General features: G+C 35.7%; 1 long non-coding RNA gene across 1 annotated transcript in view; it reads right to left on the reverse strand.

Moving 5' to 3' along the window:
* LOC149790469 (uncharacterized) overlaps nucleotides 1-18,321 on the reverse strand; it is a 37,853-nt gene extending 19,532 nt beyond the window's left edge. The window contains exon 1 of the long non-coding RNA XR_016423612.1: nucleotides 18,210-18,321. This is a non-coding gene — a long non-coding RNA (uncharacterized LOC149790469). The remainder of the gene's footprint in view (nucleotides 1-18,209) is intronic.
* Between the last annotated feature and the right edge of the window lie 2,937 nt (nucleotides 18,322-21,258).

A 21,258-nucleotide genomic window follows, 5' to 3' on the forward strand; every position in this document is an offset into this window, starting at 1 on the left:
AAACTTGCTATCGATGATAAATCGAATTCCCGACACTGCAGTTAGAGTTGCAACGGATTCATTTTATATCGATAAAAGATATTCAGAATCACTGGCTGTAAGCAACGATGACTCATGGAGTTCGTGGAGAATAAAAAAAGAAATGTTACATTGTTATTGTGAATCCGCTGATGTTGAAATTAAGGATAATTATTGCAAATCAGAATTACTGAAAATTTCTTCTGCACCGTCTGTGAATGATCCAATCACCAGACACAAAACCGTTTATTTGAACGGACCCGGGGCTCTGGTAAGACAACTCGAGCGATTGAATTATCTCGTGGAAAATCCAAGATTTTCGATTCAGATATGATTGTGCTAACACCTACACACAGACTTGCCAGGGAGATGAAACAACGAGGAGTTAATTCTTGTACTTATCACAGCTTTTTCAAATACAGCGGTGGTGTATGGACTCCAGATCGAATGGGAACAAAATATATTCCGTGGAATATTATTTGGGATGAAATAGAAACAGTGTCGTTAGATATATTAAAAACATTTCTAGATTGGCTGCTAACAAAAAATACAACTGTAATAATGTGCGGCGATCACGGTCAGCCACCTCCATTTGTTGGTCCGTCTCCGCATTTGTGGTTAAAAGATTTTGTAGATTATTATGAAGAAGTGTCTGATGATTATAGATATCTTGATGCAACGTTGAAGGAATTTAAAACATTAATCAGATTACAACCGAATAAAATTCAATGTGAAATTATGCGCGAAATAATTTCAGAGACTTCAATGAGCGACTTTTGGAAAACGTGGAGACCAAACGATTTGATAGTGGCAAGTAGAAAGATAGTCAGAGACACACTTCAGATGAAATTGTTTTTACTGCAACGAGAAAAATTTCCAACGTTGCCAGTGCCATTGTGTTATAGACCAGCTGATACGCGGTTACAGAATATAGATGCTGATATTCCTGGGAAAACAGAGAGTCAGAATTTAGTATCAAATGATATTGTCACATTTGATGTCAATGTTGTTGAAGATGCACTAAAAATGAACAAATCCCCGTGGACGCAAGGACTAACTATTTCTGATACAGTTGTTTGGATTGTTGATGATCGAATCGAGTGGTCAGACTTAGTTTACTTGTCGGTGTCTTGAGTCAGAAGAATATCTCAATTGCGAAGAATTGTCTTGGAAGAGTCAATGGCTGATGAAATTAATAATGAAAACAACAGTGATATAATAAGAAAAAAATTAGCCGGTTACAAACAGAGTGACAAAAAAAAATAATCGCGATTTCGACCTCGATGTTGAATTTATCATGACACTGAAACAACAACAGAATAATCACTGTGCGAGCTGTAATTGTATAATGTTGTGGTAGTATTCGAGTCCAAGACAATTCACCGTAGATAGAAAAGATAACAGTCGCGGTCATACACGACAAAATGTGATGCTGACATGTCTTGAGTGTAATCGACGTAGGGGTGCTAGCTAGTTAAGTGATCTGGGCGGTAATTGTGTGTCCTCGGGAATTACTTGTAATTGTTCACGTGTGAATCCACGTTGAGGAGCAGTTGAATCCAGCCTGTAGATTGCTGGTCTACCAGTAGATCTAGTTATGTTAGATATCTTGTGTGTGGTGATGCTCCAGATAGGATAAGTCGCTCTTTTTTTTACCACCTTCAAGTTCACCTGGTTCATATAAATATCTCACAGTGACATTACCCAGTATTGGTTGCGCTGGAAAATCACGTCGTACGGGTACGTTTGTTTGGTAATTGCGTTAATAGGTTTCATGTTGGTTGTTCAAGTTATTTCATTATTTAATGCAGTTATCACGCTTGGTAATCTTGCAACCCATTCACAAGATCTCTTGTCTTGGATAAATTCCTTCGCGTACTGATATCCAAATAACCGCTCAGCAAGTGTTCGATTAAATCGCTCAACAATTGCCTGATCACGGTGAATCTCAGTATGCCCTCGTCTAATGGTGACATTATGTTGCTTCATCAGCGATGATACTTCACCCTGAAATTCTCTGCCAGGATCAACTTGTAACAGATTTGGCCATCGCAGACCACCTCGTTGATACATTCGTTCAAAAGCAGAAGCAACCTAAGATGCTGTTTTAGTCGTTAACGGTTCTGCATCTTTGTATTTACTTGCAACATCAACTACAGTTAGCGCGTACTTGTATGTTTTGCGACGAACGGTATCATGTGGTAGAAATAATATATCAGGCTGGTGAACTTCATTTGACACACTAACATTAAAATGTGCAAAATTAATTTTTCTAGGACGCGAAAGATAAATTTGCCATATTGCCTGTTTGGATAACCAATTCTTAGCAGTATCACGTGTGACTTTTGCTGCACTGGCAAGTTTACTAATTGCTGCGCTACCTTTCCAATATCCTCTTGGGGAATAATAAATCGACTCCATTATAATTAATTACCAGCACCTAGCGCTAATTTACCTTTCATCGCGGACTTTATTAACCAACTGGCTAACCTTTCTTTGAGAGATTTATCAGCAATAGAATTTAGCGCGTGAATTAATTTCACATCCGCGAGATGCCTATCTTGTAGATTTTTACTTTTATAAGCCACATCATGCGCAGGACACGCTTTATCGATAGCATTTATTGGTTCTTCTCCGGGTTTTGGTCGATCTTGGTCATCAAGTCTGATATCAAGTCGGGTTCCAGGACCACAGTAATTATATCCTGAGAGATGTTTTTCTCCTGGGTATTTTGCCTACGGAGCCCATGGTAATTTTCCTAACTTGGCGGCAATATCACCTCCTTTTTTTAACTTGGCGCCTACTTTGGTTTTGGCGCCGACTATGGTTTTGGCGCCGACTTTGGTTTTGGCTTTGGTTTTGGCTTTGGTTTTGGCACTGGCTTTGGTTTTGGCTTTGGTTTTGGCGCTGGCATTGGTTTTGACTTGTCGCCGGGAATAAATTTAAACTTTTTTGTACCGCATCGCTCACACTTGCCGGAAACCGCAGATCTGTTATTTTTTGTTGTAATGGTTGTTAGATCACTTGTTGGGGTACGTGCTCTACAATTCACACAATATAAATCCATATTTATATTATATTATTCTAATGGACATCACTGACTTTTCTGCCACAAGGAAACGAGAACCAGTTAAGCATCACGCAGCGCTACCAAATTCTGTTTGTATGATTATAATTGGCCCATCTGGGAGTGGTAAGACACAGTTGTTACTTAATTTAATAATGAAGTGGATGAAGTGGGACAAGTTGTATTTAGTAGCACCAAGTGTAGACGATCAACGATGCTACGAAGTGTTAAAAGATTTTAATGAAAGTGCAAAATCATTAAATGAAAACGGCGATAATGTTGTTGAATTTATAACTGACATTAATGAAGCGCCAAGTATTGATGATATTGATGGATTTATTAACAATTTAGTCGTGTATGATGATGTGATGTTGGATAAACAATCAAATCCTGCCAGAATATTTTCCAGAGGCAGGCACAAAAACACTGATGTGATTTATGTAACCCAACGATATACCCAAATTCCTAAAGTGATCAGGGATAACTGTAATATTCTTGCTGTGTTTAACGGAGTTGATACACACACGTTACGAAATATACATCAGACTTGGTGCAGCGGTGATATGGACATAATTAAGTTTAGAAATTTATTTAGTCAGGCTCAGTCAAGAACGCACGGATTTGTAACAATCAATTTACATGATCCTCGAACACGGTATCGAGTCGGGTTAGATACGATTTTTGGATAAATTGGTTTTCGAAAAAGGACACAGAAAGCAGCAGGGAGGGCAACGACAACAAAACGCAGCAACGACGGCGACAATTGTGTTTACAACGAAGCTTCCTCGCGGTTTTTTAAAGGGATTATTTCGGCATTTGGAACCCTATAAAAGTTGTAGGATTCGCCCTCCCTGCTGCTTTTCAAGACTATGCGTCAGCATAAAGAGGCGTGTCATATTTTGACCAAGTCATACAAAACTTAGAAACTTAGTGATCGGGAAAAAGTAAAGTTTATTTTTTGGACAAAATTCGAGAATGGGGATGATCGCAAGTGGTCATTGGTAAACAGTGCTCCTAAACACTGAGCTATTGATCTATATGCAGTTGTAAGCAGTGCCTTACTACCCATTAAGTACACTAAGCACGTGCTTAGGGCACCAGCCCAACGGGGGCACCAGGGGAAAAATAATTAACTGCAGACGATGGCATTGAATACATTACACATGAACATTTAGATCTGCATGTACGAGTATTTTGATTTTTAATGATGGCAACACAGGTATTTTCCCACGTCTTTAGCTATTAATATGAGGTTGTTGTTTTTATTTTTTTATTTTCACATTTTGTAGGAGCGGGAGGGGGCACCATAATATTTTCAGTGCTTAGAGCCCTGGAAGGTCTTAATCCGTCACTAGTTGTACGAACACCATAGCCATGAACACTCAGTTCAATTCACCTCTTTTTCTATTAAGCAGTGCTTGCTCATGTGGAAATAATTGTACCATTATAGTCACGAAATAGTTCATGAAATAAAGATAAACTTAAACAATGAAATCTTAACTGTGCATCTCTGCTAAATTCGATAGCCGGCATTATGAGGTGGGTGGGTGCGTGGGTTTAGAAATAAAACGTTCAGAACTCTTCAAATATAGTAAAACCTGTTTTAGAGAAAGTCCCATTGCTGGACAATTAAACTTAATACGCAGCTTGGAACGACGTGATCATTACACCATGAAGTCATATATACGACGTTAATAGTTAACTGCGTGTAGCATAACGCCTCAGACCGCTTAGGTGGTCTAAGTGGTTAGAGCTTCCGCCTTGGGTGCGCAAGATCGAGGGTTCGAACCAGGCTGAGTCATACCAAATTTTAAAAACAAATGGTACAAACAGCTGGTCAGCCTAGTGTCAGCATAATGTAGCTGGGTGGGACAAGATGGTACATGCCTGCGGCATGCTGCCCCGGTTCTGGACATTACTATAAACTGTCACGTTGCAGACAGACATCGTAGCGATATGACTGGAATTTTTTAACGCTTTGTTAATAATCACAATCGCACAAACAGACCGCCTCGAAATATGCAGGAAACAATGTAAATGAACATGATTGCTACCTCTTTCTTCCAAGAACTGAGGAAAAAATAAATAGAAGACATCTATGTTTTTTGAAGAGATATAATCAAATATTTAATGCGAATAGTGGAAGCATGGTATTGCCAACGAGCGGTACTGTCACAAGTGGCAGTGCCAAATATTTCTACTACACATATGATATATGTATATATGTCCTTCTATCGACTAATAAACGGGTAGTTGTTTTTAATATTATCAACTTTTGCAGGCAAAAGTAGTCGCTTTGCATGGATGCCCTTCACCATTTTGTACCAATGCGATTAATAACTGCATTAATATCCTGAAAATTTAAGTTGATAAATGTTACAACGTGCTAAAGGGAGAGTTTGAAAATATAGCTCTTACATAAATTGGTTCAAATTGTAAATTTTGTTTTCTTCAAATTAATTACTGTTTTCAAACGGAAACGAAAGATTATTCAGTTCATTAATAAATTCCTTGCAAGTATTATCACAGAGCATACAGTTGGGGTGGGAGTACTGTATAGTCATACCATATAGGCCGTATGATACAGACATTCGAGAGTAACATTTTTAAAGGAAAGGTTGCAGTGATAGTTAGATTCTCATACGGATATTTTTCATTTGTTTATTACTGCATTTAAACGTGGACTGTCTGAACTTTGCAAGCTCGAAGTCCTGTTCGGCAAGAGACGCAGCTAGCAGATTTCAATTGTCGTTTAGTTTCGTTTAGAACACTAATATATTTCAGATTTCTCCTTCGCTTTCAGACATGATTATGAGTGTGATACAAGTTAAAATAGCTTTAAAAAAAGAAAAGATTTTACTATTATATTTAACCAGGACGTCTTTCCTCAAGGTAGTAGGTATGCGTAACAGAATAGCCGATAGAAATATGTCATGTAAAAATAGTCAGTAACAGGCTGCAGGATTCATCTAGAAAACTATTTTAAACTAGTTAGTACTTGAAACATACATTTTGTCTTATTTTGGAGTTCATTTTTAAGCTCATTTTGGATCACACTGTAAAAGTGTTCACATAAACATACAGTCTTGAAATATTGTAATAGCACCTCACACTGATGCAGAGAGAGAGAGAGAGAGAGAGAGAGAGAGAGAGAGAGAGAGAGAGGAAGAGAGAGAGAAAGAGAGAGAGAACTGCAATAAGCCTAAATATGGAAAACTGTCAATTGTATAGAGATAAGAGAGAGAGAGAGAGAGAGAGAGAGAGAGAGAGAGAGAGAGAACTGCAATAAGCCTAAATATGGAAAACTGTCAATTGCACGAACATGGAAAATACTTGCCTGATTCAAATACACATGAACATATACCGGGAAGGTAATTCCAAAAGCGGGCGAATAAAAGTGATATCATGCCTGTGGCAGCATCAATTTTCTCACCCTGATATATTTCACTCTCTCATCATTAAATGCATAATACAGATGCGTACACATTTTATTAATCACTATAACATGTGTTATGCATATTTGATTTAATTTATATTTGATTTAATTTAATTGTTTGTTTGTTAGGTATACTTTTTTAATTCCATTACATGTTATTGTAATGTAATTTTGTCTACTAGAATTTGACATTTTGCAGAAATTAGTTTGACCTTACTGTTTTTTTCGTACACACCTAATATTAGAACTTTGTATCTTAAAACTGACCTACTTCCTGGCGTTGATTCAGAATCAGTGAACAACTTCTTTTTTTCTTCTTTTTGTTTTTTGCTTTTCTTTTATTCCTGTGGGATTTATAGGGGGAAATCGATGTTGTACTGGTAGTACGTGACATCAGACATGTGAATAGCTTATAGGAAGTGATCACGTGACCCTCAAAAGGAAATCTGTTTTGCGTCTTTAAGTAGTGTATAACCCTTTTCTATAGAGACTTTTGTCAGTTGGGCCTTTAAACACTTCGACGTCAAAGTGGTGTTTTTTTCTGTTATGAACAGATGGAGTTAAATTTTGACTACAGTATACGTTATCGCCTCCCGGACACGAACTTAGATTCATTAGAACATTGTATTGCTAGGACTTCTAATCTGTAATTCTTTGATTATTCTTGGATTTGATTCCTAAATCGTAGCTGGGTTTTTTTTCACAGTTGGTTACAGGGTATTATTTTTGCTTACTTTTCTATTTTTGTGACGTTAACTTCTGGCTGGATAATGCATTCAGAGTTGCACAAGAAAATGCACAAAAGTTAAAAATCTTGCCCGTGATAATGGATATATTTCACTAATCTATGTACAAATACCAGTTTCTCAATAGTTCTCTAAGATTTCAGAAGCAATCATCCCTTAAGGACACTAAGGGAAGCATGCACTTTTGTCCATTTTGGACAAGTTCCATTTGTGCAGAGATTAATTATGGGACTGTTGTTAAGAAAACTGATTTGTTAATCTCTGTTATAAGTAGTAATATTTATACGGAGATATCCGCCTACCATTTAATGTACACAAATGCAACTCTCACACTTACCTCCTCTGACAACACAAACATTATCGCTGTTGTTCCTTTTACTTTAGTAGAGATTATAAAAGTATATTAGATATGTTCAACCTGTATTGTTGATAAGCTTTTGTGAATAACAGGGCTAGATGCAGACGGTTTAAGTGTCTTTGTGTGGGAGTACATGCGTAATGTAATGATATATCTGTTGTCTGATCCTAATATATGATTTCTAAAAACTTTTCAAAAACGCACATATACACACAGAGAGGAATCTTAAGTAATGAAAAATTGGGAACAACGCCTATTCTAACCCATGATACGTGACATTGAATTAAATATCTAGACGAGGCACTCACAGAGTTAGTGGGGAGGGTACGTTGGCACTGAACCTCACAACTCTAGCTGACCTACGAGTTATCTTGGACGTTCAAAACAGTGGCAACCCCGATAAGACACGACTTGTTTTGCCACTGTTATATGATCTTGTTCTGGATGACATTGACCTGAATAACGACCAACGATCGGTACACATTTAGCAAGGTTATCTTGTGTGGATAAAATGAATGTGCAAATTGTAATGAAATCAACATAGTTTTGCCACAATGTGAACTTTGATATAAACTTCCCTTGAGACATTGCATACGCTGTCTCATTCTCTCTCTCAATATACATATATATATATATATATATATATATATATATATATATATATATATATATATATATATATATATATATATATATAATTTTTGAATTAACGAATTACAACAAAAACTGATTCTAGAACATAAAGTTGTGTTAAGTAAATTAACATTGCAATACATTTAAATTCTCAATGAAATCAGCATGATAGCAGGTAAAGGTGGTCGGGACGATTAGGTTGGGCAAAACAAAGACAATGAATAAATAAACATAAATAAACCCTTACCCAAGTCTATGTCTCGACTTGAATCTACTGTTGTATAAAGGACACCAATATATAGTACTCCCTATGTGTAGTTCTCACCCCCACCCCACCCCCACCCTCTCTCTCTCTCTCTCTCTCTCTCTCTCAGGATTTATGTGCACACAACTTTTTATTCCCATTGTTCATTCATTTAATCAGTAATTTATGTAAGAGTGTATTATATATGAATCATATATTATACTATGTGAATTTTGCAAACGTCAATATTCAATAAAATTATATTCTGTTACGTTCTGATATAGACATACAACAAAGATACTGAAAAAGAAAAGCTACTAAATGATTACCAAGACAGTGGGATCGAACTTCCACCGTCATTAAAAAGATTGTTCAGTTAAAAAAAAGATGATTGTTAATTAAAAGGTTGTGCAAATGACAAATTATAGAAAATTTCATAAATGAAATAATATGAAGTCATGAATGAAAAATTAGATTCTGTATATAAAGATACATTTTAGAAAAATACGGACAAAATTAATTCTCAGGTTAAAGACAAATTAACTTCAGGCCGAAAGCTGAAACAACTGTTTCAAAAGAAAGAAGTAAAACTAGCTCTTAAAGCCACATGAATAATTATGATTACGTCAGGTTATTAATGAGCGGTGGAAGATGATCCGTTGATGCGGTACTTTTTGGATAGGCCATCATGACTCGTTCGTTTGCAAAAAGGAAAATCTATAACGGAAGTACTACCAATAAGTATTTTAGTCAGTTACAAAAATGAACAGCAGCATTGCCTGGAAATGTTGGCCGTGTCATTAGGTTTTCGCTAAGAGAGCTGGTCAATTTTCTGTTCGTTTCGTGCTATATATTTTTGAATTTACGTTTCCGGGTTTGTGGGTTAGCCATTAGCATCTCAACAACATTGTAAACAACGCAGAGCTGTGTACAATGTACAATGAGAAACGTACAAAATATGATGGACTTATTTGTCAGGCGCTACTCCATAAAGAAAATCATCGTCACTCATCTGACAGTCCCGTTATCACATCGCTTTAAAACAAGTGATATGAACAGGTACCTCCATCCTGACAGTAGTTATATCAACGATGTAAGTCGAGCATCGCAGAAGATCATCATCAACATTATCATCATCTCCCGTGCCTTTAACATACTTTTTGCTGACTTTGTCGTTCTTCAATTTCTTATCTCAGGTTATTAATCAGTCTTTATGATAATCGAAAAGATGTCAGGTGTGTTAATCCCAGCGTAAACAGGTAATTGAACCTCTTTAAATTGTTGCTATATTCAACCACTTTGCCCTCATTCATAACCATATCAGTCTATAAGAAACTGACACTGACCGGGAGTACGGTAGACTGATTTTATTTCGATTTTGATATACAGTACTGGAACTTTTTCATAATATCTTCATCCGACTCGTATTAACTTCTTGGCAGTGCAAACAGACGACTGTTTTTTTCTTTCCAATATGTGCACCCAAGCCACATTTTATTTATGCAATGTTTGTTAGGTTGTCGCTATTTTGCAATCAAGTCAGTTGGCTCATCTTCATCATCTAGAGTATTAAACCTATCAAAATATGTGGCAACACATGTCTGAGTGGTCTAAAGCGTTCACCCTTACCGATCTTCATCAAGTGACCTCTGTTCGCGTAGGTTCTAGTCTCGGACTCGGTCAATGTGAGTTGCGGAAAGCTTGCCAGCAGCTTCACGTGCATCGGTATTTCTTACCAGTAATACTGGCCGCCATATGGACCCTATCTTGAACTGAGAAATGGCATTAAACCTCAAACAACAGCAACAACTGTCAGAAGACAATTTGATCGTAAAAATACCCAACGATTGAATTCGATCTTGTTTGACCGCTCCGGTGGCCTAGTGGTTAGAGCATCCGCCTCGGATGCGGGAGGTCGTGGGTTCTACCCCCGACTGAGTCATACCAAAGACTTACAAAAATGGTACTAACATCAGTCTCGCTTGGCGCTCAGCATTAAGAGGTTAGTGTTAGGACTGGTCGGCCTGGTGTCAGGATAATGTGACTTGGTGGGACATCATGCTACATGTCTGCGGTATGATGCCCCAGTGCTAGATGTCACTATAAACTGCCACATTGCAGACATCGTAGATATGACTGAACAATTGTTAAAGCTACGTTAAAAATCCAAATCACATCACATCACATCGATCTTGTTTATCAGTGAGAAGATTTAGTTCATCGTCGTTTCGGTTCCTTTTTGCCAGTAACATACTCCATCATGCATGACATCTTTGATATTTTCATCTAGACATACACAAAGTTATTATGCGATGAAATGGTTACGATGCATCAATCTGAATTGGATAAAGATGACAAGGGACACTGCCTTGTACATTTTGAAACCTGGCATTGGTCAGTTCAATTGAGCATGATGAAAATAGTCTCAAAGATTGCTATATCGCAATATAGTTATATACATAGTTCTGCCTGTTAAATCCTTGTATGACACCACATTTGGTTGCCACTAGCAACCCACATGATTTACATAGCTCCTTATGAAGAAAATAAATTTTTTTCGCTTATTTGTGTAATATTTACATAGAGTATTCAAAGAACCATTTTTCCATTCTTTGTACTTTTACTGACCATCTTTATTTGTTCTCACAGCTAATTCATATATGTGTAGGAATAGTACTTACATATTGGAGATGTTTCAAATACTATTCTTTTTCGTTTATACAAAACAACATCCAACCATCTCGAGAATTATTCATATCCGATAAAACTTTGCAGTCTTCTAACAAGCTTCAAAAGCAGACATTATCTTTTACAGCTATTTGCAACTGTACGTACATCCTTTCGAAACCATTAATGATGACAGATTTATGACAAATGCAATTTGTTTCTATGGTTGATTCTGATCGAGCTACTGCATACACTGAATCACCATGGGATGCGGTAAATATAATTTTCATTTTCCATATATTATACATTGGCCTTATTAATTGATTGTAATATAACTTTGAAAATATTGTGAGATCCTCCAGCTGTAAATCAAATTTAGGTGAACACTAATGCTGACATTCACAAACACACAGTAGTAATGTATTCTTGCTTGAGACCGCATTCTTACAACCATCTTACTATCAAAATTGAATATTGATCGTTTCAGTACATCACTATTACATGTAATGTGAATTACTGCATCTTTTGTGAAACATTGCAGTACATTGTATGGTTGATATCAACCAATGTTTTCTGCATCTATTAACATAGTTATCACAAATATCCCATACCAGAGGCGGCGTTAGAAGTACGCGGGGCCTAGGGCCGACCATGACCGCGCGGGGCCAGAGTATCGGTATCTCGATTGGTATGCTACTGTAAACACTGATTGTGTCTAGACTAGATCAACTTTCGTGATTTGGCGCACAAATTTAGTTTTTTCATTTTTCATTTTAAAAAAATCCCTGTTTGTGAACAACGGGGTTTTTTAATCGAAATAATATCATGACAACAATGCCTTTGGCCTAATAAGCTGATTATTATTGTCATTTTTCACATGACATGAAGACACGAATTAAAAACGATAATTTGCTTAATTGAAAGTGTATTCTGCGTGCATTACGTGCGACTTGTATCAGAGTTTCCAATTTACCGGAGAATATAGCTTGACAAACTCATAAGGATGACCTTAGGCATGAAGCGCAGGGCCCCCTCAAGAGCGGGGCCTGGGGCAGTCGCCCAACTTGCCACCCCCAAACGCCGTTCATATCCCATACTCATGCATGTTGTTGCTTTTTGTTTTGGGTTTAACACCGTTTCTCAGCGCATGATACGGTGGCTGTGCATGGCAGCCAGTATAACTAATGGAGAAAGAAAGTCGGAAAACCCCGGTAAGAACCATAGACCCACGGAAATCTATTGACAACTCTGTCACATACTCATATTGACCGAACCCACGCGATGAGGTGAGATAGCAGTGATCTGTAAAAGCGAGCGCTTGAGTCCCCCGTCACCTTGTCATACATACATACATTACATACATACATACATACATACATACATACATACATACATACATACATACATACATACAGCACAAGATAGGCTATACATGGCGGCCAGTATAATTGGTGGAGGAAGAAACCTGGAAAACCCCGGGAAGAACCACCGACCCACGAGAAGCTACTGGCAGACTTTCTCACGTACCCACGTTAGCCGAGCCTGAGACTCGAACTCACGCAGACAGAGGTGAGATGGCAGTGATCCGTAACGGTGAGCACTTTAGACCACTCATCCACTCGGGGCCCCGTAGGTACGTACATACATACATACATACATACATACTAGCTTGCATATCAGGGCCTTCGCTGTTGTTAGGTATTTTTAATAGAGAGATGAAATAAAGCCTACATAGCTCATCTGCTAAAGCGGCGAACTCGTAATGCAAAGGTCACGGGTTCCATATCCGCCAACGCCAGCCCAAGCTATAAACCTCCGAATTCATCGACAAGTTGTAGCATATGACGCGTTTAAGTACCCTTAAAATAAATTTGAAGCAGAAAGTGTGTCACTGTGCCCTGTATTTCATGCTTTGTTGACTTTTGTTTATTTTTAATTTCTTTAACATTGTTAGTCACATTGTTTTATTGAGAAATATGGATTTTTAACACAATACAAGCTGAATGAGAGACGGCTACTATGACCTATATATAAACCTTCAGTGACTTCGGTAAAGGATTGCGTTTGGTTCAGTTTATCGGCCTTATCGACATTTGTTAAACATAGAGTTTAAGTCAGTTTCGCAAACTTGACTGAAGGGTCAGATAAAATAGAGGATTCATTTTGTTAATATGTTAGCTATGTACAATATTAAAAATGAAATATATGTGCGTGTGCTTGATTTTGTCCTTTATTTTATTCAAAATAAAATTATGTTTTAACAAGTTTCATCACATCACCATCGTGAAAATATCGCCGAATTTTTAGTGGCATCTGAAAAGAAAGTTAAAAGATTACCATATAAACTTTGATAAATTTGCAATATAAACAAAAACGAAAATTGCCACTAATATTACTACTATTAATCTTCTATCACAACCACACTTTAACTTGTGGGAATACTAATGTTTCTACTGCTACTATCACCACCAATACCACTATCATCGTTCTACTACTATAATGATGAGATAATTGCTACTGATAGAAAGACTAAAAGTGAATAATTATCAGTTGAATTACTGATCCTCCCGTTATTACTGCTACAATGATTGCCAATAAAAAGTTCAGTCCCAGTGATCTACACACCGTTCCTCTACCAAAATGTATCTTATAAGATTGCCTATAAATGGTTAGATGGTTGATAACTTATAAATCTTTTCCACAAATTGTGTCCTACTTATGCTATTAATGACTAATGCATTTGTTTCCTAATATACCGCTTTAAAACGCCGAGCAAAAGTATCTTGGAAAAACATTTCAATTGAGATATTGGCATGTCATGATCATCAGGCGTTTCTCGGAAAATGAATGCCACAAATTTGTACAACTATGCAACGGTAGAAAGAGGTAGAAATTGTTGGAGGTGCGTTCCCGTAAAGGTGAGCACGCTTGTTGACATGTAAAAGGTAAGAAGGTCATCTTTAGACTTTTAAAGCAAAAAAAATTCAAACTTTACAAGAGATACAGTGTCACAATACATACAGTAAGTTGGTTCGATGTTTCTGATGATACAAAAAAAAAAGAAATGGAAATATTTACCGAGTGCATAGTGCTGTTGGGTTGAACCTTGAACTATGTTCATAACAAGGGCAGTGGACTGCTGCAATCGTTCAGACGATTTCCTTTATCGTCAAAGTACTCATAAACGCATCGTAGGCAATGATTCTCTCTTAATAATAATAATAATAATAATAAAATTATAAATATATTCACCGTTATCAACACCGTTATTGAGAATTTATTATTATTATTACTATTATTATTATTAGTAGTATTATTAAAGTCGAATAAATATTGATTGCTTAAATATGCTATAAACTCTATATTATATAGAATTTGTTTGTTTTTGTTGATTTAAGGCCATTTTTCAGCGCATTTGCAGGATGTATTTGGCGGTCAATAAATCTATGGAAGAAGATCGCGGAAAAACCGCTGGAAGAACCACTGATCTACGGAAAGTTACTAGCAAGCTCTCTCACATCACATGCACACGTTAGTCGAGCCTGAGACTCTAACGCAGGCGGACAGAGGTGAGATGTGTCATTGATAGTAAAGGCAAGTGCCTTAGACCAAACAACAAAATAAAGAATCAGGATTGAAAACATTACAGAAGAATATATTGTATAAAAAGTGTTAAGTTGTATGATATCATTTACCGAACTGATTTTCCACAAATAGTAGATACATCTAGAAGTTATTTAAACAGAAAAAGAAAGTATGCATGGTCAGCTATATGTATATGGTAGCTACAGAAAGAAAGAAAGGACGCACGCGCGTACATATAGCTATACGATACCGATGAACCACGCAGACTGCATCCGGGTGTTGAGGGCAACTTCTTTCTGCGCATTGAGGCGTAAATAAAGACAATGGTGTATTACATTCCAGATCCGACAGAGTCAACAAATGACGAAGCAGACACGTTCTGACGGTGGTGGGCAGGAAGAAGCCGCAAGTGGCTGAAACGTATGACTGCATACGATTTACACACACACACACACACACACACACACACACACACATATATATATATATAGAGAGAGAGAGAGAGAGAGAGCGATCATGGGCCATGGGGTAAGAAACACCCGGTCCTCTCGGACTTGTTGTTCGGACTGGGCCCCCTTACGGGCCTAGGCCCCGAGGATATATCCCCGCTTGCCCCACCCTCTTGTCGGCCCTGTCTATCAGTACTAATATGACAGAAAACACCAGTTACAGTAAGATCAAAATATATTTGACCACAGGAAGGGGGTGCTACGAAAGAACATATTGGTTTTAAAACTTGTGTTTACTTTCCACAAAGGACACTTGGTGTTTCTGTTTTCCTTCTTAACCAAGTGCATAAACATATTAATACATAATGCAAATAAAAAATGTATTGACGATTTTTTAACTTATACTTACTCTACAATGCATGTCATTTTCACGTATGATCCCCAGCGTTTCTATTCAATAATCCAATCAGGATTATTTAAGTTAGTGGTGGCTTTCTATCTTGGAAGCAAAACGTTACGAACACATTCTGTGAATTCTACATCAACACTAGATTGTGTGTCGAAATTTCATTGCCAAACATGGGAGTGTCAGAAGTAAAAGACGACGACGTGGAGGATGAGGTTAGAACTTTGTTCAAAGAATGGCTTGATATATGCAGTCCCGGCCTTAGGGCAAGGCGAACAAGGCAACCGCCTTGGGCCCCGCGCTTTCAGGCAATGCATTTTTTTGCTTGGGGCCCCGCTCATCGCTTTTGCTGCCTTGGGCCCCGCACATCCTAGGGCTGGGCCTGGATATATGATCGGTTTCTCTGTTCACATGTAGAAGGAGGAAATCACGACGAAGTTGCATGATCTAGAAAATCAAGACATCATTTATGTGTCTTTAAAAGTTTTTTTTTTTTTCTTTCGTCTTTCTGGATAAACTTACTCTGTCCTCGAAAGTTTTGTGGAAATGTTCCAATTCATTGTTATTGGAATTCCTCTCTCTCTCTCTCTCTCTCTCTCTTTCTCTATCTCTCTCGATCGCTCGATCGATCGAACGACCACATGCAGTGATCTGTCCATACTATCATATTCCTTTGCGGATATTTGGACGGAGAGTGCAAAAGAGCAGATTTTGTTATCAAGAAAATTTATATTTCGTTCGCATTACTTTATTGACATGTTTCCGTCAAAATATATAGACAGATGAACCACCGATAGATGACATGAAACTAATTTAGTAGCCACAATTTGTATACTCTATTCATGAGTTCAAACAAACGCTACATAGAGTTATATTTTTTTTTGTAAAACCTTTAAATCGCAGCTGTCAGCTAACCACCACCATCTCTCACGATTGCGATAGCTATCGCAGTAGAGGTACATCGTATATATAGAACGTGCGCACCTTAACGTAGCTGGTTTGATATCAATATCGTAAGAAATTGATTAATATCCTGCACTTTGGGTATAAATCCAATTTGCAGTGGAGGATAAATAACTCTTGCATTATTAAATGCTATTAATGGGAAGGTTTGATATGATTAGACAGTATGTCTATGTATAAGGTTAAACGGTACATCAGCGAAATCATGACTATAGCGCAGAGTAATTTCAGTCATCCAAAATAAAGGCATATACAAAGTTAATGTTAAAAGGGTTGAATTTCTTATATTTAAAAATTCTCCACTTTTTAAAAAAAGTAATTAGTTCTCTCAAGAATAGCTATTACTGGTACAAGTTTTGTAAATATGGTAATGTTTGTTTTATACGCAGGCATCCATCTTTAACTTTATTATGTTAAGTTCAGTGTTGATAGAATAGCATTGGATAGTCTCAGCGAGGTTACATTGGTAACTGCTATTTTTTTTTTTCCTGCAGCAAACACTGGTTCTTTATGTCTCATTAAGTTCAAAGTTCAAAACGTGCTTGGAGCTCATGAGTCTTAACGTCTACATGTTGGTACTTAGCAAATAGAGATTGGTAACCTATCTAAAAGGTATGTCTTGTTTATTATTCAAACATTACAGTTTGAACAAAATTAATGCAAACAAAAGCGGATATTAGCAACTCCGAAGCATAGGAACGTCATCATAAGATGTACTCCAGGATGAACCATTTTCCTCCATCAATTTGCAACTCACTACATGCAGGAGGACGTATGGGGTTCATTCTGCACACTCTAGCCGGCGGGGAGACAGGTAATCATTGAAACAAAAGCGGTTATAACACTCCAGATACAGAGAAACATGTCTTTAAAAACTCCTGCTGTTGTACACTAACTGTTTTCTATTCAGCTCGAAAATGTGATCACCATAGCTTGATCGGTATGAATTACCTGGTTAAATACATGTATCTAAACGCTGTGAACTCTGGTGGAGCTTCTTTGTGAAATGACGCGGTGTTTCTCCAGGAATTATGACAAAAGAATGTACTTACGCAATCGCAAAAGACGTCAAGGGAAATATAAGGAGTGAACAAGAATTGTACGAAACTTGATAAATCAATGGCAGTTTACGACCTGCCGACAATTGTAATCTCAGGCTCTTTGTTGGCAAAACTGATTTGACCTCAGAAGTTGTTTCAGATTGAAAAATTCACACATCATCATACATTTTCTTGGTGATTTTAAAAAGTGAAGTCTAGGATTTACAACATGTGCACATTTAATGAATTTTAAATTACTCATTTAGTTGTTATGTTATAGATAACTGTTGACAGTACATTTCATCATTATTTATCATTAAAATCACCTTGGTTTGGGAGATATTCCACTAAACGTTGTGTAACAAAATGCACACTAACCTTTAAGGGCATTATGTTTGATCTGTGATTGCTTGGATACTTTATCTATGCAGTGATCATCCTTAAAAAGACTTCAAACGACCGCTAAAATTTTATCCATTTGGAGGCTTAATTCAAGGTTACATATGGAACTGCATTTAAGAGGGAGAGTTCTTGCATGGTGCCTTTTGTATGCAGGAATGTCCAAGTTTGTTTCTTGTACACAAATCGAACACTTACCTCCGATAGCAACACACAAAATTATTGCTGATGTTCCCTTCATTTTCTTTGAGATGATATCTATAGACAGTAGACGCATAGATGTCAAGCATTATAAAATAGATCAGGATGGTTAGTCGATGGGGCTCTTCCCGAGGACACACAAATTGATGAGCTGATATAAATTGCCCGCATTCATTTCAAGGTAAGTATAGTATACAAGCATGTCAAGTCTTTAACTATATATAAAGATATGTGTGATAAAGATATGTGTGTGTGTGTTTGCATATATATAAAGATATGTGTGTGTGTGTGTTTGCACATATATAAAGATATATATGGGTGTGGGGGTGTGTTTGCACATATATAAATAAATATATATATATGTGTGTGTGTGTGTGTGTTTGCACATATATAAAGATATATATATATATATGGGTGTGTGTTTGCACATATTTAAAGATATATATGTGTGTGTTTGCACATATATAAAGATATATATATATATATATATATATATATATATATATATATATATATATATATATATATATATATATATATATATATATATGCATATATATATATATATATATATATATATATATATATATATATATATATATATATATATATATATATATATGCATATATATATATATGCATATATATATATATATATATATATATATATATATATATATATATATATATATATATATATATATATATGCGTGTGTTTGTACATAGATAAAGATGTATTATGTGTGTTTGCATATATATAAAGATTATAGATGTGTGTGTTTGCACACACACACACACACTTATATATACATATATATGTATATATATATATATATATATATATATATATATATATATATATATATATATATATATATGTGTGTGTGTGTCTGTCTGTCTGTCTGTCTGTCTGTTTGCACATATATAAAGATATATATGTGTGTTTCTGTGTGCACATATATAAAGATATATATATGTGTGTGTATTTGCACACACACATATATATATATGTGTGTGTGTGTGTGTGCGTTTGCACATATATAAAGATATATATGTGTGTGTTTGCACAAATATAAAGATATATATGTGTGTGTTTGCACATATATAAAGATATATATATATGTGTGTGTGTTTGTACATAGATAAAGATATATTATGTGTGTGCTTGCACATATATAAAGATATATATATATATATATATATATATATATATATATATATATATATATATATATATGTGTGTGTGTGTGTGTGTGTGTGTGTGTGTGTGTGTGCACATATAAAGATATATATTTATGTGCGTGTGTGTTTGCACATATATAAAGATATATATGTGTGTGTTTGCACATATATAAAGATATATATATATATATATATGTGTGTGTTTGCACATATATAAAGATATATATATATATATATGTGTGTTTGCACATATATAAAGATATATATATATATGTGTGTGTGTGTGTGTGCGCGTTTGCACATATATAAAGATATATGTGTGTGTGTGTTTGCACATATATAAAGATATATGTGTGTGTGTTTGCACACATATACAGATATATGTGTGTGTGTGTTTGCACATATATAAAGATATATATGTGTGTTTGCACATATATACAGATATATATATATGTGTGTGTTTGTGTGTGCACATACATAAAGATATATATATGTATGTGTGTGTGTTTGCACATATATAAAGATATATATATGTGTGTGTGTTTGCATATCTATGATATATATATATATATGTGTGTGTGTTTGCACATATATAAAGATATATATATCTATGTGTGTGTGTTTTTACATATATAAAGATATATATATGTGTGTGTGTTTGCACATATATATATATATGTGTGTGTGTGTGTGTGTTTGCGCGTGTTTGCACATATATAAAGATATATGTGTGTGTTTGCACATATATAAAGATATATATGTGTGTGTGTTTGCACATATATAAAGATATATATGCGTGTGTTTGTGTGTGCACACATATAAAGATATATATATATATATATATATGTGTGTGTGTGTGTGTGTGTGTGTGTGTGTGTTTGCACATATATAAAGATATATATGCGTGTGTTTGTGTGTTCACATATATAAAGATATATATATCTATGTGTGTGTGTGTGTGTTTGCACATATATAAAGATATATCTATATATGTGTGTGTGTTTGCACATATATAAAAATATGTGTGTGTGTGTTTGCATATGTGTGTATATATATATATATATATATATATATATATATATATATATATATGTGTGTGTGTGTGTGTGTGTGTGTGTGTTTGCACATATATAAAGACATATATGTGTGTGTTTGCACATATATAAAGATATATGTGTGTGTGTGTTTGCACATGTATAAAGATATATATTTGTGTGTGTATTTGCACATATATAAAGATATATATGTGTGTGTGTGTGTTGCACGCAACTAAATGATATATATCTCATAATGATGCATCTGTCGTTTTATGAAAGAGACTGGCATTTTTTTTAAAATTCCTAAATAATATACAAGTCAAAAAATCCTTTTCCGACGGATGTTGAGAATGTAATCTTTCAAGTCTGAACCTTCAACAAAAATGAAAAAGTGAAATTCATTTCACCAAAAATCTTGGGAGTACAAGAGGAAAGGCTTAAAAATCCTTTATTGTACGACGATTTGTGCGGAGAGAAAATCTTAAACTGCATTGCATGCATTGGTTTATATTTGATTTCATTTTGCATTGCCACAATATCTTTGGGCAAAGTTCAACCATGATAGAAAAGAAAGACATCATGTTTTCAAATCTCCGAGAAGAAAAGAAGGAAAAATGGAAATAAATAAATATGACAACAAAATAGGATATCTATTCAAGGATACTGCCATTCTGTTCAATAATTCTTTCTTAAACTTTTGAGTAAAGGTATCCCTGCATATATGTCCCGCCTATTGTGTGATTGTTCCAGTTTTTGCCAGTCATTCTCTGTAAGGTGGGAGGATAAAACTTGGTCATATTTCTTTCCAGTAAATACTTGTGTTAGAC

The sequence above is a fragment of the Sinohyriopsis cumingii genome, chromosome 10, assembly GCF_028554795.1.
Source record: "Sinohyriopsis cumingii isolate HCF-2022 chromosome 10, ASM2855479v2, whole genome shotgun sequence".
In the NCBI taxonomy this organism is placed as follows: Eukaryota; Metazoa; Mollusca; class Bivalvia; order Unionida; family Unionidae; genus Sinohyriopsis; species Sinohyriopsis cumingii.